The sequence below is a fragment of the Acartia tonsa genome, chromosome 9, assembly GCF_053477335.1.
Source record: "Acartia tonsa isolate MP-2025a chromosome 9, ASM5347733v1, whole genome shotgun sequence".
Classification (NCBI taxonomy): domain Eukaryota; kingdom Metazoa; phylum Arthropoda; class Copepoda; order Calanoida; family Acartiidae; genus Acartia; species Acartia tonsa.
Window position 1 is genome coordinate 30,666,832 of NC_137268.1, and position 16,743 is coordinate 30,683,574.

Sequence of the window (16,743 nt, forward strand, 5' to 3'; positions counted from 1 at the left end):
TATTTAGCAAATAAAAAGTCTTATTCATTATATAGAGCCGTCTTGGTTTTATGTTTTAATGTGATTTATGGCATACCTATTCTATAGCTATGACAAAAGAAAAAAAAAAGATAAATTATTTTTAAAACTATGTAAATAAAATTATTAAGATAATAAAAATAATATCTGTGATAGCAGCTGATTAAATTGTATTTACCTTAGTTTCAAGTTAACACTTCTACTTCTTTTAATATTTTAGTTTCTTCACTTAAAGTGCCTATCAAGCTTTAAAAACCCCTCCTTTATTTTTGAAAGAAATTAAAATAAGGGGGGAAGGGGTTTAGCCTAATGCCTGTGGGAAACCTTATCCCTGCGAGGGCTACCGAGTACCCAATATAACATAACCCGACATAAAGTATGAGCAAACAAACGGAAAGCGTATCCACGCTTATTTTTAATCTATTTCAAAATAAAGAGGGGGATCTGTGTTCAACTAGGCACTTTGTGGGAAACCGCCTTTTATTTCAAAACTGTGTTATAGAATTTTAGCCAATGTGAGCGATTGAGATAGTCAGAGAGAGAGGGGGGACAATAGGATGTTTATTTTACACAAGTATCCAAAATTTTATAATAATGTTTAAATAATGCTTTGGGGACTTTTAATGAACTTTAATTTGTTGGTTTATTTAATTGAGTGTCCATACGTTTCAACCACTAATTGTAATCTACATAATATTTAATTTTGTGAATTAACATTGGGGATGTACATCAATTAGTTGGCCATTGTCTTATCCCTTTATATCCCTGACAGATAGCACTCTAGGCTACTCAATCTATTTTCAAAGCGGACATATTTCTGATGGGAAATTGCAATTTTCACTTTTCTAAATTGATGGCGCTCATTCGGCTCAAAAATTGAATTGGAAAATCAAGAATGAAAGTTTGCTTTAAGACGCAGCTCTGAGTTATTTGTCTCGTAGCTACTCTATAACTAAGGTCAGACTTATATGTGTAAACACAGTTTTATTATTTTTAGAACAGCGTTTTATGGAAAGATAGTTATTTATCGCATCGTACTACATGCAGCTTCCCGCGAATATAAAATGTACAGTTATAAGATTAAAACCAGGGGTAACAAAAATTATATTAATTTCATAAATTTCGTTTTAATATTCGTGTAAAAATGTCTCTAATATATATAAGATGCGATACATATTTTTTATTATTGCTGAGAACCGGTTCTAATCCAGCAGATATTAATCGGTTTCGTAGCCATACTGAAAAAAAAGCATTCTTGCAGTCATGCATTGATTATGTGGACTTATTTATCAAACATATGAGCCATTTTAAAAAAATTCAGTCAAAAATATTTTTTTGGGTTTTTGAAGATAAACTTTGTAAATAAAATGCCATTTTTGAGATCTTAAAGGACATAATACAAATGCTGCAAATACGTAGTTGCATTAATTAGAATAAGTCATATAAATATTGCTTGATATGCAGGAAATATTTATTTTCCTAATCAAAACTAATGACACATCTAGGTTTGTTTATTTACATCATCGATTATTATAACAGAGAGAGCTTTTATGAAAAAAAATTGGTGCTTTTCCTGTTAGTGACTAGCGATCACAAAAACCTCTCTTCACTTATCTTAATTAAAATTTAAAGAGAAATGTACCTTTTATGTAATCAGAAAAATTTTAATTACGAAAGTTTACATAGCTGACAAATTAGCAATCTGTTATGATAATTTTTCTGCTTTAATGGGGTTTTAATTATTAACTTTTAACAGTTATAAATCTATCTCAACCATAACATTTAAAATAAGTAACTACTGCTGTTTCAATATATTTCATAAAAAAATCTAAATTATAAATCGCATCTCTTGTAGAAGTAAATCAAGCTTGGTCGTTTAATCAATTTTGAATTACTACTAGAAACGTGATCTTCCATCTACTTCACAAGAAAAACTTTTTTCATGAACTGTTTCCATGTCTCACGAGATTTTAGTTTTTGAGTCATATGTGTTAAAAAATGAAATCATTCATGTATCATGTAAAATTATATTTACTTTTTCACGGAGAAACAAAACAGTCATTGGTCAAAATAAAATACTGCATACATCCAAGGATCTAAAGGGATAAGACAATGGCCTAGAAATTGATGTACATCCCCAATGATGATACACAAAATTTCCCCTTCTGTATATTAAAGTTAGTGGTTTGAACATTTAACTTAATAAGCCAATCAATCATAATTCACTAAGGTCCACAAAGTTGTCACCAACTAATAAGAAAGCGTTATTACAAACTTTGAAGACTAGTGTAATAAACAGTCCATTGTCCCCTCTCTCTCTCTCTCTCTGGCATACATCCCTTTAATAAGTCGTATACTAGATGCTCTTTGGTAAAGAATCTTCAGAGCAGTCTATCTTAAATAGTTGCCGAGAAAATCACATTTTCCCATCAGCTTTTTGGACTACCGGACAGAGTAAAATATAAACCAGCTTAACTACTCAAAATATATCATATAATTATACATCTAGTTTTATTATCCTGAAAAATCTTTTTAATTTTAATTAGTTCATATAGAGCACCTCCCCTAAGAAATTTGTTCCAGTAGTTCCTTATCAAAAACATTTCCTTATTTATTAATTAATTTGATAAAAATCTTTTTAATTAAAAATAACTTCAGTAGAGTTTAAGCTTTAGATCAAAGTTCAGTAACTACTGAATTTATATAATACATACTTTTTATAAAAAAAATTTTCCCAGAAGCACAATCGTTATCAGAATATATGTATGTCCATTTATATCATGTTCATTTCTTTACCTTTTTAACAACAATTTTTTTTGTGATATAACTATCCTATTCGTCAGATTTTTGAAATACTGACAACTTTTACAAGAAGGTATAATGTTTTAAGCAAAGCATCTCTACGATGAAGTCCTAAAAATGTAAGTATACCTTTAAAACAGTTTTCTGTATTTAACAGTTTGGCAACAAATTTAATTACAATTTTGTTTAATATTTTACATTTTTAATCTGCTTATTCGGTTTCGACACTCTACAAGTGTTAATGCTCGTTTTCTTCTTCCGATTTAGAACTTCGCTTTTATGGACGTTGTCATACTTTTTAAATATAACGACTGGATATATCTTTTTACCAGTTTCAGAGAAGTTAAGGGCAGGTTATACTCGATTTTATATGGGCACATTATTTGTAAAGACCTTATTGAAGATGCTCTCATTGTTTATATTAAAGAAAACTTCGAATAATCAGAAAATTTCTAAAGAGTTAAGACGTTAAAATGATGCCTTATATCTTTCCCTTGTGTAATAGATTACTGTGAATTAATCAATTAAACGACAACTATGAGTTTATGACTTAAACTAAAAATGAGTCATCGTTTAAAACGGTTTAAAACAGTCATTTCTTATTGGTTTAGTAAGTAAATATGTCTAGAAACCACATTCCGATTGTTTAAAGTGTTTACAATTAGCTTTTTAGTCATTATACAAACAATGTTATTAACCACTTAATTAAAAGTTGGTTCTAATGTGATTAAAATATTTTGAATAACAGCTAAATTTCTTCACTGAGGAGCCTATACAAGAAAGTAAGCTTGAAGGGCCTTGGCAAACAATCGAAATGCTCAAAGTGTACAAATGACATCATGGCTAAAAAACAGGGGTCTTAAAGCATAGACGTCCAAGGGGGGGGGGTAATGGGGCGATTACCCCCCCCCCGAAAAAACGATTTTGGGGGTGCCGTAGCCCCCCCAAATTTTTTTTCATTTTACCCCCCCCCCCCCCATTTAAAATTTACCCCGTAGGCACCCCAAACCATTTAGGAGGGGGTATTTACCCCCCCCCCAAACAATTCTATGGGGGTAAATTAAATACCCCCCCCCAAAATAAAAAATCTCTAAAAAAAAAATTTTTGCGCGCTTCGCGCGCATTTTTAATTTAAATTACCCCCCCAAAAAATTTTACTCCGGGGGTAAATTTTGGGGGGGTAAACTAAATTTACCCCTGCCAACAGATTTCAGGGGCAAATTTTACCCCCGGGGTAAAAATTTTTGGGGGGTAAAAAAAATTTGCGGCGCGCTTCGCGCGCCATTTTACCCCCCCAAAAAACAAATTATCCCCCTCTTAAAAAATTTTTACCCCCCCCCCCCCAAAATATAAAGCTTGGACGCCCCTGTCTTAAAGAATACGACAATTGACATAATTTTTTTTACATCTCCAATAATGATAAACAAATTACCCATTTTGAATATCAAAACTGTTGGTTGAAATGTTTGATTATTCAACTTAAGGAACCAACCAATTTAAATTTCATTAAATACCAAAATGTTTAAACCAACGAATAAGAAAACGTGATATTTTCTTCCAATAACTCATCCCTCTGAAAAACAGGGATAGGCCAATAAACAACAAATTTATCTTCTGCCTTTAGTGACTTATAATAATTGGGGCAAGAATGGGATTGGGGATTCATTAACTGCCATTATCCCATCTCTGTCTATTCCTAACTTTTTTTAATTCCATACTTTCGTGGATTTTTTGTTGTATAATTTCGCACATTTCAACTCAACTAATAATAATGAAAAACTGTGCCTAATTGATTACAATCCTAATATTAAAAATGATTAAAAAGCACTTTTATGCCTTAATAATATACATGGACAAATTTGCACGTAGGCAGCGCAGCTCCAGAGTTTACGTATTCTGTATAAGAAATAAAAAAAACAATTTTTAGAATATATTCTATTATGTCTGTCTGAGTTTTAGGTTTAAAAAGAAAAAGTAAAAAATCGGAGGGGGATTTCATTTTTTCTAGGGGCGATTTCTTAAAAGAGTTATAAACCTTCTGCGACCTTAAAGAAGCTAATTCATTGTAATAAGAACCATATCTGTTCAGCGGTTAGCAATATCTTTCGCTTGACACACACACAGACAGACAGATAGACAACCAGTTACTTTTCTATTATCTTATTTAAAGAGTAGCTGCGCTTCTGGAATGCATTTTATGATTTTGTTGTGTCAAAATATGAGCTGCATCTTTTTGAGGCTTGCCATTCCAGCTTTTTTTGCTATTTCATTAGTTGTCACTTTTTTTAATTGGTGGATTATCATAATTTTAAAATGTAATTGTGTGTATAAGCAAATCATAAATAAAAAGACACGGGTTAGTTATATACATATATCATGAAAAGAAAACGAAGTAGCGTGTTTAGTCGCATTTTCACAGTAGATTTTGATAGGTTAATTTAGGTTAGGTTAAGTTAATCAAATAGTAATGATTGCCCCACAGGGTTAGGAAATTGTCCCCGAAAAGTTAGAGCACCCCGCAAGGACTAGAAATAGGGAAAAAACTACTGTGAAAATACGACGAAATCCGCTACTTTGTCTTCTTTCCATGAACCATATAGTCAATTGTCTTAACAATCTTTTAGTGAAGAAACGTACGGACAGACCCTGGTTATTGAGATGATGTGCTACTAAGAAAGATCTATGCAGAGGCTGTGATTCAGCCAAGTAATTCCATTTGAAATTGCCGAAAATTAAATATTTAGTTGGCGTAAAACTTGTTTTTTTATGTAGCTGAAAGGAAGTGGGTAAGAATGAGGAGAAATAATGGAAGAGGGTCGTGGGTAAATTTATACTTAGAATTATTTTTCTGAACACATTCCCTATTCCCTTGATCTATGTATAAAAACTACAAATATTAACCATATCAATAAATAATCATATTTCAAAGGCGATTGTTTTCAGTCATTAACCTCTATAATAGTGCTACTCTATAGATTTGGTCTGTATGTATAGAAGCTCAGGGATCTAAAGGGATAAGACAATGGCCGATAAATTCCCAATGATGATTCTCAAAATTACTCCTTCTTTAGATTGGAATTAGTGGTTGAAACACGTAACTTAATGAATCAACCAATCAAAACTCACAAAAGTCCCCAAAATTAAGCCAACGAATAAGAAATCGTTATTATAAAACTTTGTTGACTAGTGTAATAAACAGCCCATTTTCCCTTCTCTCTCTGGATGACACCAAAATGTTACTAATACAAATCAAACAAGGATGACAACATCCATAAAAGCGAAGCACTGAAACGGTAGGACAAACGGACACTAACACTTGTATAGTGTCAGAACTGAATAATCAGAATATAAATGTATAAATGTCGAAGCAAAATTTAAGTAAAATTGTTGAAAATCTGCTTGATACAGAATAATGTTTATGGACATACTTTCATTTTTAGGACTTGATTATAGAGTTGCTTCGCTTATAATATTGTACTTTGTTGTCCCAGGAATCAATATACCAAAAATCAGATCAAACGGTTAATTAGATCACATAAAAATTTGTTGTTAAAAAAGTAAAAAAATCAACATGTTTAGAATGGACGTACGGACATTCTGGTAATGATTATAGAGTTGCTAAGCTTTCTAAATCTTACCTAACTACTACAGGAATCACCATGCAAAGTTTGAAACCAATAGGACAATTCTAACATGCCTAAATTAGCGAAAAAAGCTATCCGCTACGGACGGACGGACGGACGGACGGACCGACCCTAATTATAGAAAAGCTTCGCTTTTGAAAACGATTCTCAAAGTTGTTTATTTACAATTTACATAATTAAATAAATGTTTTTGTACCTCCTTGAAAATTAAACCAGAAAAATTATTCATAGAAAATTTAAATTTCCATTGGTCAGGCGTAGGGAACACTATTTTGAAAAATAATTAGAAGAAAAAACAATTCAAACTTTTTAAAAATTGTGAAGAAATAATTTTCGAAACTTTCTACGGATAATTTAGAAATTCTATTGTATTCTACTAGTTGCGTCGCCCCTTGCCTCTAGGTATCGGTGGAGGAGGCAGGAAAAAAACCTAAATCCACTCAAAACATTTCAAAAGCTTCCCTGAAAAAGCTGCAGACAATACCTTACATTATAGACCAGCTGCTACGCCCATAGAGGCCTCTAGGGGCACTTCAAGGTGAGGGGGAGGGGAGTTGACCCCATTTTCAATTTTAGTTTTTTTTTTTTTAAAGGTAGGGGGGGGGGGTTGGGGTAATTTTTTACTATGGTTGATTTCTTTTGGGAGCGTTGTGGTATTAAAAACCTCCTCAGGAAATAAGCAGTAAGCATACATTGTAAATAAAAACCATATCGGTTCAGCGATTAGCGAGATCCTTCTGTACACATATAGAGACACACAGACACAAACCCTGTTACTTTTAAAATATTTCTCTATGTCTGAGTATAACTATACAGTAAGGTGCCAAAAAATCTGTAATTCAAATTAAAATAAAATTATAATAAAAATGAATGTTGGATAATTTTTAGATTAAATATTCACAAAAATATAAATTTTAAAAAATATAATGTTGGCAGATAGACTTGAATCATCATATTCTCACTTTTAATTAATTTTGATTTAATATTTCAAAAGCCTCTTCATGGAATACAATTTTATAATGAGCTTGTCAAAGTTGAGACAAACTGATGTTTGGCATCTTATTGAACAAATAGTTATTTTTATGCCTGTACAGAAGATCTTGCTCTCCCTTATATTGAAGCTTTGGTTAGGTCCTGAATCTTTTATTTCGAAAGTTATCTCCATCCACCAAAAAGATATCGCCCTTTTCGAAAAAAATCTTTTTAAAATTCCACCCCCTCAACCTCTATTTGGAACGAATCGCATAGATGATAGTAAATAATAAAAAAAGAAACTATCACTTGATAACTATTGGTTGATATTTTAAACAATTTTAGCCCTTTGTGAATAATATTCAATCATATGCCCAGCGGGAAATGGTTCACAATTTCAAAGGATATTGCTTTAAAGATTTAATAAATTGTTCAGCAAAAGTCTTTTAAAAGTTTGAATTGCTGCCTTAATCAATATATTATTACTTGGATGTTGCACCAATAGTTACTCGCAGCTGGCTAAAAAATGATACCCCCTATCCATCCCCTTTCCCCAAACCCCTTCCTATCCTGCTGGATGAACTGACGACAATCCAATAATTGAGGTCAATTAAAGAAATCTAAATTAACGACAATTTTCCTGTCAATATATCCACGTATTCTATATCCATTTCTGCTTTATAATATCTTAAACTAAGAATAAGGCATAGTTTTGTATCAAAATGATATTTTATTTGTAAAAAAAAACCTTCTTATTTATTAAATTTTGAAAACAGTCAACTTTACAACTCAATTCTAGAACTTAAAAAATCCAAACATGCTAAAATTTTCCTTAAAACCCGTGCCATCAAGTGTTAAAATATGAAAATGCAAACAGAAATATCAATAATTGAATATGTAAATTAATCAGTGGTCACTTTCTCACTTTGCAACTACAAGCGGCTTCGCCTCTAACAGCCAAGGTAATGAATTTAGGATATACCTCGATATATTGCTGGGGAATATTTGACGTCAATATAGCTTACTAATATGGACCTCATTTATTGGTCTCAGTTTGCTCATCCAGTAGGAAGGGAAGCGATGAGGTTAATGTAGTGCATAGGGAGTAAAGTTTACTTTATCAGAGTACATGAAAATCTGGTGCAACATCCAATTCACAATATATCAATTGTTTAAGGTCTAAACTTTTGAAGAGGAAGGAAAACGAAAAATAGACCAAACCATGTGAAGCTTCTCTTAAATGAAACTTCTTTATGATAATCCTGCTAACTAGTTTTACACTGTAAACATAAAGAATTCGCTAATTTTATTGATTCTATCAAAAAAATTCCTTTTTTTCAAGTATTACTAATAATTTTAAAATGTCTAGATTGAGTTTAAGATCTTGTACATTGTATATTCATTTTTATGTTTTATTTTAACTAACTTTATCACAAAACATTAAATTTTAAAATCTGATATTATTTCACCATGCAATTTTACAAATAACAAGGATGACAACATTCATAAAATCAAAGCTCAAAAATCGAAAAAAAGTAAGGAAAAACGAACATTAAATCTTGTAGAGTATCGAAACATAATAAGTAAACATTATTTTGTAAGTATAAACAAAATTGTACATGAACTTGTTGCAAAGTTGCGTAAATACAGGATGCATTAAAAGGTCATATTTACATTTTTAGGATTTTATCAAAGAGAGGAATAGCTTATAATATTGTTGTTCTAGGAATCATCATGCAAAGTTTGAAAAAAGAAACAAACAGAAAAGATCTAATATAATTCAATAAGGATAAAACGAAATGGTCATCTAGCTTGTTCATACAGACAAACACACAAGCTTTATGTTACTAAATCTATTTTTATTCATTTTAAAGAACATTGACCCCTTAATGGACATATGATACATCTGTATTTAACCCAACCTTGAATATGTTCTAAAAATAACATTTTCAAATTGAAACGTTCAGTTGAAAAATTGTTAAAAATAAAGTTAATCTAAGGAAGTCCACGTTAACATGCTCATATTACTTTGAAAATTTGAGTACCACAAGGATGATTATGTGCATAACATGTAAAATAGAAAAGAAAGGTTATTAAATGAAATAAAATTTTCAGGTTAAGTTTAGTTAGCTTAAGACTAGCTGTTACGCCTTTAGTATCTAGGGGTTCTTTAGCGATGGAAAGAAAAATGGCATAAAACAATCCCAAGACTTAATGTTAAATAATAGAATATTTTAAAACCATCCCGTGACCTATGTGAATCTTCCCTAAAAATTCTTAACTCAATCGGTTTAGTAGCTATTTAAACTTTAGACAAAAAACCTTAATACTTATAAACAATAAAACTTACTCTAAATTTCTTTAATAGATCAGTAGTAGACTTTTGTTTTTATTTCATTATGAGAATACCGTTAGACGGTGTAAATAAATGTTGGTCTTGAGATTAGGTAAAAAAAAAACTTTATCAACATTATGGTCAACATAATGAGACTTGCGTTATATTCCATTTCAAAACCGAGTTTTTTCACTAATTATTTTATTACCGACACGTTGAGTAATGAAAACAATCTTTATGGAATAAATGCGCGTGTTTCAAAAATTGTTCCTCTTCTCATATTACAACAAAGCCTATTATACTTGGTGCAATAAGCGCTTCAATTCACATGCGGTCAAGAAAAAAGGATAGATAAATCTTCACAAAAAAAAGTTAGAATTCTGAAATATTTTTGTAAGCCTGATATAATAAGGGTGACTTTTTTCATGATGCTTAACGATATGTAAAAAATGAAAGATTTCTTAAAAACTCCTAAAAACTATAAATTAGTGTTTTTTAACCTTATTAATAAGAAATAGAAACAGGTAAAATAAAACTATAAAAATTTCTGTATAATATCCTAAAAATTAAAATTACAATATTTTAAATACAAAAAAATGTAAATAACATAAATTGAAGATATATAAAAGGGCTAGAATAACCCTAGTCAAAGAGTAGGTGTGCACAATGTGGCTCAAAGTAGCTGTGAGAAAGGGGACAATGGGCTGTTTATTACACTAGTCCCCAAAGTTTTATGATAACGTTTTCTTAACAAATTTGGGTACATTAGTAAATTTTGATTGGTTGATTCATTAAATTGAGTGTTCAAACGTTTCAACCACAACTTTTAATCTACATAAGAGGTAATTTAGTGCATCAATATTTGGGATGTATATCAATTTATTGGCCATTGTCTTATCCCTTTAGATCCCTGAGATGTGCAGCTAGAAGACTTCATGTAGGTGGACAAATAGGTAAATAATTTAAAATGTATGTAAACAAGTAATATCCAAAAAGGGTTATCTTAATATTCACTATATTATGGTTATCATTGTTTAACTTTGAAAGTTTTGCCTTTTGTGTAATCTGTAAAAGCGAAGCTGTTAAGAAGAGATAGTCCGTCCGTTCATTTTATAATTTTTAAAAGATTTTGTAAAATGGTGGATTTATTACTACTTGGATCTTTTACTAGATCATTATGTACTCTAATAAAGTGAAACTTGTATCTGGATAGAAAATCCATTCTCATCATCCACTCCATTACTCCATCCCCTCCCCTGCTACTGTATAAAAAAAACTGATTAATTAGTAATGCCCATGTTAGCAACCTAAATTGATGACAATTTTTCCACTGTCATAATATCCACGTATATTCAACATCCATTTGTATAATGCACAGTTTATAAAAAAAATCTAATGAAATTTTAGCAAATTTTAGCAATTACTCGGAGAATTTTATTAAAATATACCGCTACTTAAATGTAAGAAAAAAGAAAAATAATCTAATTTGAAAATAGCATAACATAACATTTAAAGCCTTGAAAGGCGATGATAGGTGTAAAGTAAAGTTAGGATTATAGAAGTTAAAATAACACTCACAGGCCAGTGGTACATTTTAGGCTTTGGAAGCAAAGCAACTTTAAAACAAAACATAAATTCTGTACGTCTATAATATTTTTGGATTTTTATGAAATAAATAAAGATTTAATTTCCACTATCAATAAAATAAAATATATTTTCTTGAGAAAGTTTATGTTTTTTATCTAGGCTAGAGGAGAAATTGGGATGTTTAATACACTGGTCCCCAAAGTTTTATAATAACGTTTTTTGATTCGTTAGCTTACCACTATGGGGACTTTTATTAAATTTTGATTGGTTGGTTGATTAGGTTAAGTGTCCAAACATTTCAACCACTAATATTTATCTACAGAAGGGGTAATTTTGTATGTCATCATTGCATATGTACATCAATTTACCAAAAATGTCTTATCCCTTTACAACTCTATTTTTTTAGGAAACCGTACAATTCCACTATAGGCTATATCCTCAGCAACTTTTGTAAAAATATACACTTTCTTACAAATAATCATGAATAAGAACCCTTTAGTAATCAGATTTTTAAATTGAGTAAAATGTCAGCTTTTAGATTATATTGACACCAATTAATTTTCTCTGAATAAATTAAATTTCCAAAAATCAAATTCAAAACTTGTTTTATAAATCAAAAACTGAAATCAAATATCTAGAGAAAAAAGGAATTAATCTTTGGGTTTTAAAGCGCAGCTACTCTATTTACAAATGCGAACGTTTTGCTTAATTTATGGAGCAGATGATACATATTCCTTGTTTGTTATTATTAATTATTTTTTTAAACCTAATGTCTAAGTGGATATCTAATGAAAATGCCAGAACAAAAATTTATTTTCAATTACTTTTTATGAAAAGACAGGACTGTTTTTAGCTTCATTACTATAAATAAACGTTTCCAAAATTTTCATAGATTATTAAAGGTATCTAAAGGGATAAGACAAACGTTTGGACACTAACTTAATTTCATAAAAAGTCCCCAGAGTTGATAAGCCAACGAATAAGAAAACGTTATTACAAAACTTTTGGGAATAGTGTAATAAACAGCCCAATGTTTTCTCGCTGGGATAAATTTTTTCGATGTGAATTTTTTCTGGATCTGCTCAACCTTGTTTAACACTTTGATTTTAAAGTAATCTAAATACAGCTATGCAATAAAACTAAATAAACTAAAGGCTAGAAATCAACCTTATTCGACATTCACTCAAAGCCCCAAAAATAATGGACTTAAAAGTGTATTAAACTGTATATAAGACATTTGCGAATATATTGGTACCATTAATTTGCCTCTTAGATAGAAAAAAGTATGTTTTTTTAATATTTTTCTCTTGCTACAAATCAAATTTCAAATTTGAGTCACCAAAAATGCTAAACTAATTTTTGCTCTAGAAGAATCAATTTTTGGAGTTAGAAAGTGCTTAATACCTCATTTTAATCGCCTGGCATTGCTTTATAATATACAGGTAATGACTTGGTTTTTTTATGGAACAGCTGACTAAAAAATCGAGGTTTTGTGATAAACCAACTTTTGTTGTTGCTCCATAAATGATATTTTTTTCTCCAATTTTTTTGGCTGTAAAGAAGCTTTATATATTCATATAACATCCACCTAAATTTGACTTTTGATATTTTATTTATAACATCACCAGAGGGAATTGAATTTTGGAAAAAAAATATCAATTTATATTTTACACTGCTATGCATTGTTCTTGTTCTTGTTTCTAAAAAAAATTATATTATAAAAAAGAGAATTATTTAACGCTTCTATAGGTATGTTTATCATTTTTCTAGGCTTAATATAACTATAATTACACCATTTTAAAGTTATACATCATAACATATTAACACAATTATTGAATCGGTCTGTATTATTAGGCTGGCAACTCTTAAAACAGCTGCATTTCATTATCCTATTATATAAAGTAGTAATCTTTGTTGTCTTTAGCTTAAGATTTCGACAATTACAGTACCTATTGAGTTCTGTGTTTTTTGGATGCTTCCTATAGGACCCTGGATAATTTTGGAATTTTGAAAATAATATCAATTTATATTTTACACTGCTATGCATTGTTCTTGTTCTTGTTTCTAAAAAATATTTTTATAATTAAAAAGAGAATTATTTAATGCTTCTATAGGTATGTTAATCATTTTTCTAGTCTAAATATAACTATAATTCAGCATTTTTTAAACATCATTATATTCAAGTTATTGTAATTTTTAAATAAAATATCAATATCAAGAACTATTGGAACAATTTTTACCATGCAAAACAAGGTGTTATAAAGTGTAGGATCCCTCACAATATCTATCTGTCTGTCTATAATGCATTACACATGTAATGCTAATAGAGAGGATGCTATAAGAGTGCTCTTATAATGTGAACTTCTCATAATTGAATGGGCTTCCTGAAACCAGAGACCATAAAGTTGGCCTAGTCACTACAAGGGGGAGTGCAGGAGTATCCAGGGGGAGGTGCTTGTAAAAGAGTAATTTTTTTAGGGATGGGGGTAATCACCCCCCTTAATATATTATGGGGGGTATAAACCCAGCCTTTTAAATTTTTTTTAATAGGAGTAAAGAAAATCCTTAAAACTTACAAATCTAGGAATCAAACTAGCACCCCAACCAATAATCGGTTCCATGCCAAATGTAGGAGTGGAAAAACATTGAAGGGACAAATGCATGAGTCCCAAACGTCAGAGTGGAACAAACGCAGGAGTGGGACAAACGTTGGAGTGGACAAACGCAGGATTTTTGGGACAAATGTCGGAGTGGACAAACACAGGAGTCCCAAACTTTTTTTTCAATTTTGAATTTTTGTTTACAAACACAGCCCCCCCTACCTTCGTCCCGTTACTTTTCTTAGTTAGGTTAGGTTAGGATATAAGCTAGGGGGCTGAGCGCTGCAGCCATAGTCATTATTTTGTAGACAGGGGTGTAAAAAATTTCAAAATTGTAATATTATTAAAATAGTAGACACTCCTAGGTTTTCTTTAAGCAATGTCCACTCCAATGTTTTCCACTCCGACGTTTGTCCACCTTGATGTTTGTCCACTCTGACGTTTGTCCCATTCTTACGTTTGTCCACTCTGATGTTTGGGACTCCTGCATTTGTCCACTCCAATTTTTGGGACTCCTATGTTTGAGGTAGAACCCCAATAAGTAAATCTCAATAAAACTTGATAAAATTATGCAAAATATCAAAGTATTCAATCCCTGAATTTTAACCATCTATCTTGAATAGGAGTAGAGAAAATCATGAAAACTTGAATTGTAGGAATCCATATAGCCCACCCCAGTTTTTTGGCAAATCCTAATGAAACTTGATGAAAATATGGAGTATTGATAGAGAGAGAGAATATTCAATCCATGAAAATTTAAACCTTCTATCTTTTATAGAAGCCGAGAAAATCTCGTTTTCCCCTTTCTGTCTCAGACAGACAGACATACCAATGGACAGACATACAGATGAATGGACAGACAATGGACGGACAAATATTTTGAATTATAGAGTAGCTTCACTACTAAAAAACTAAATAGGATAATTGTTGTACACAAATTGATTTCAGTATGTTTTAAATGAGCTTACATAATCAAGGACGTCCAAGCTTTTTGATTTGGGGGGGAAGGGGGGAGGGAAATTTGGGCATCCCCATGTTTATTTTGTGGGGTAATCTTTATATAAAAAAGGCAAGGACGTCAAAGCTTTTTATATTTTTTTTTTTGGGGGGGGGGTAGAGGGGAAGATTAAAAATTAAAAATTTAAAAATTATGGGGTTGCCCCAAATTAATTAATAACCCTTAACCCCCTAACCCCCCCCCCCCCCCCACCGGGACATCCCTTTACATAAAGTAATGATTATAAAGTTGCTAAGTACCTTACTGCTACAAAAATCATCTTCCAACATTTAAGATTAATTCTAAAACACCTGAATTAACAATAAGAGCTAACCATGCACAGTGCCTTCGAAGGTGCTTTGACTTAAGTGTCAGAACCTAAATTGGGACATAGTGCATTTCATTACCCTAGGTTAGGTAACTTCATTTCACTTTTCAAAAAAAAAATTAGATTTAAAAATTTCTAGTTAAATTTTCACCCACTAGGAGTTACTGCATAATCATGACAAGAAAATCAAAGATTATTTATTTAATATTTTGAACAACTTTGCTTTTATAAAGTCAGTCATAAAACCTCCCTATATATGATTTATTTAAGGCTGAATTTCTGTGACCTTAGCAAAGCAATTGATAAAAATAGCCATTAATTACATCACTTCAGGAGTGGTTTTATGAAGAAATTTATTAGAGCAAACTTGTTCAAAATTAAAAATAAATAATCTTTGCTTTTCTTGTTATGATTATACGGTAACTCCTAGTGGGTGAAAATTGAACTTGAAATTTTCAAATTTAATTTTCTCAAAAACCGCTGCATTTTAGATTTTATTGAAAAGTGAAATAAAGTTACCTAACCTAGGGTAATGAAATGCACTATGTCCCAATTTAGGTTCTGACACTAAAGTCAAAACACCTTAGAAGGCACTGTGCATGGTGTGGATATACACATCCTAATTGTAAAAATGTTTTGCTTTTTAAAATTGTAAATCAATTATTCAGGAATTGATTTACTTTGTTTGTTTACTAGCAGCTGCGCTCCAAACATCTAGGAGCTATGTAATTAAAGGAGTAAGGAAATTAGTAAAATAGCCTTATACTTTACCGAAATCTTAAGCTACAGACAAAAAAGCTTTATAGAACATGTATTAATTTGTAAAACTGCAAATGATAAAATATGACCTATTTTTTTCTCTTTAAAAATTCTCTTTAAACACCTCCCCCTTTTTATATAAAGATGCTAATTCCCCCCTAACCCCAAGAGGATATAAGCAGTAAAAACCCCGCAGGTGGCACAATTTTCTGACACTTCTTTCTTATTTAGTCTTTTAAAAGGATTCAAAATGCATTGACATATATATTTTTTTTTTTAACTCTTATTTTATACATCTTAATTGGAACTGATGATCTATTTTTATAGAGAAACATATGTATTCCATCAATAAAAAGTTAAAAAATTAAGTGTGTTTATACATATAATAATTACTATATATAATATGATAATGAAATGCAGCTGTTTTAAGGGTTGCCAGCTTAATAATACAGACCGATTCAATAATTGTGTTAATATGTTAAGATGTCTAACTTTAAAATGGTGTAATTATAGTTATATCTAGCATAGAAAAATGATAAACATACCTATAGAAGCGTTAAATAATTCTCTTTTTTATAATAAAATTTTTTTTTAGAAACAAGAACAAGAACAATGCATAGCAGTTTAAAATATAAATTGATATTTTTTTCCAAAATCCAATTCCCTCTGGTGATGTTATAAATAAAATATCAAAAGTCAAA